At 40.9% G+C, this 2,488-nt stretch overlaps 1 pseudogene; it reads left to right on the forward strand.

Moving 5' to 3' along the window:
* Positions 1-224: 224 nt before the first annotated feature.
* On the forward strand, positions 225-1,910 carry LOC123465715 (annotated as a pseudogene).
* The last annotated feature ends 578 nt before the right edge of the window (positions 1,911-2,488 follow it).

Here is a 2,488-nt window from a genome sequence, read left to right on the forward strand (position 1 = left end):
TTTCTTTTGTTGGGGCTTCCCAGGTGGCACAGTGGTAAAGAATCTGTCTACCAATGCAGGAGAGCAGGAGATGAAAGTTTGATCCCTGGGTTGGGAAGATTCCCTGGAGTAGGCCATGGCAACCCACTGTAGTATTCTTGCCTGGGAAATCCCATGGACAGAGGGGCCTGTTGGGCTACAGTCTATGAGGTCGCAAAGTGTCTGACATGACTGAGGATGCACACATGCATGTTGCCTTTGTTGACTGCCCTGGAATATTACGATATTGCGATGACTCTATGCTGAACAATGCCCCAGTGATGGATGCCGCTTCTCTGTTGATAGCTGGTAATGAGTCTTGCCTTTTCATACTGTTCATGGTCGTCTCAAAGCAAGAATACTGAAGTGGTTTGACATTCCCTTCTCCAGTGAACCACATTTTGACAGAACTCTCCACCATGACTCATCTGTCTTGGTCGCTCTACATGGCATGGCTCATAGTTTCATTGAGTTAGACAAGGCTCTGGTCCATGTGATCAGTTTACTCCAACACTTTGGCCATCTGATGCGAAGAATTGACTCATTGGAAAAGACCATGATGCTGGGAAAGATTGAAGGCAAAAGAAGGTGGCAACAGAGGATGAGCTGGTTGGATGGCATCACCAACTCGATGGACATGAGTTTGAGCAAGCTCCAGGAGTTGGTAATGGATAGGGCATGCTGCAGTCCATGAGGTCACAAAGAGTCAGACACAACTGAGTGACTGAACTGAACTGAACTGAATGAGTCTTGTTCTCAGCCTCAGACTTCTGAACACTTGACTGCTGTGGAAATTATGAAACTGAAGCATATTTTGATTCTACAAAGTAAAATCGATTTTTTTTTTTAAAAAAAAGCCGGACTAAAGAATGGTATGAACAGATCCTTGCATTTGTACAAGGTACAATAGCATAGAAAGAGCTCCTATTATTCCAATTTCTGCTCAGCTAAAATACAATATTGAAGTTGTCTGCAAATACATAGTAAAGAAATTTCCAGTGCCCTCAAGAGACTTCACTTAAGAACCCCAACTTACTGTTATTAGATACTTTGATGTCAACAAATCTGGATGTGAAGTTGATGACCTTAAGGAGAATGTAGCTGGTGGTAGTGGTCTAAAAGGAGTATTAAATGTGGGTCAGGAGATGGAAGTCAGACCCAGTGTTGTTTCCAAAGATACTGAAGGAAAATTCATGTTTTCATCACTTTTCGCAGAGCATAACGATCTTCAGTATGCTGCTCTGTGTGTGTGCTGAGCCGCTTCAGTTGTGCCTGACTCATTGCAACCCTGTGACTGTAGCCCACCAGACTCCTCTCTCCATGGGATTTTCCAAGAAAGAATACTGGAGTGGGTTGCTATGCCCTCCACCAGGGGATCTTCTCGACCCAGGGATTGAACCCGTATCTCTTATATTTCCTGTATTGGCAGGCAGGTTCTTTACTGCTAGTGCTACCTGGGAAACCCTAATATGCTGCTCTAGGAGGTCTTATTGGAGTTTGAACAAAAATTGACCCTACCTTGTGCCAAGCTGACAGAATGGTGTGGCAGTTACTTGGTGTGATTGAAACTTTACCTGAGATCTTCACAGAATTGGAAATTTTCTATTTCCTATTTAGATGGCTCCTAGGTGGACGCACTGAAGGAGGCAAGAAAGCAGCAAAAGTGCCAAAGCCATCAAAGAATGAAGTGCTTATGGTGAACAGAGGATCCCTGTCGACAGGAGGAGGAATTAGTGCAGTCAAGGCTGATTTGGGCAAAATTGTTTTGACCAATTCTGTGTGCCTGGAAGTAGAAGAAAAAAATATTGCCCTTAGTCAAAGAGTTGAGAAACACTGCTTGGGGTCAAATAAGAAGAGGAGTGACAATCAAGCCAATGATAGATGATGACTGAAGAATTAAATAACAGATATGGATGAAGTCAGAATTTCTCTTAACAACCTAGGGGTATATTTTCAAAGCAATAGTAGGGAATTAATTTCACAGTTCATTACCTTAGTAGTAGCTGTAAGGTTATTCTCATTTTTGAGTGATGAAAATTTAACCTCTAGTACTGAGACAGGATCTACAATAAATGTAAAAGTTGGCATAATGTTGGATTGAATCTACATTTTACCAGAAATTAATCATTTCTAAGTAATGTCCAATTTATACAGTGCAGGTTTGAAAGTAAACTGCTTGCTACAACCAGACTTTGCTGTAGCACACATTCCATCAAACCTGTTCAAAATAAAATCTTTCTTCTTAAAAAAAAAAGATGCTACCTGAGAAAATATCTGGGCTTCTAAATTTTGCTCACTTCAATATAAAACTATTGAATTAAGATTTGAATTAAGAATGGTTTCAATTTAGCATTTCCTCTGAGCTTCCTGTATACATTAGCGCCTGCAGAGAGATTTTCTCAGGTGGATAGTGTTTACAGAACAGGATTATTTGAAAGTATTAATCATTTCAAACCTATTAACCACAAAA

The sequence above is a fragment of the Bubalus bubalis genome, chromosome 4 (genome assembly GCF_019923935.1).
Source record: "Bubalus bubalis isolate 160015118507 breed Murrah chromosome 4, NDDB_SH_1, whole genome shotgun sequence".
Lineage (NCBI taxonomy): Eukaryota > Metazoa > Chordata > Mammalia > Artiodactyla > Bovidae > Bubalus > Bubalus bubalis.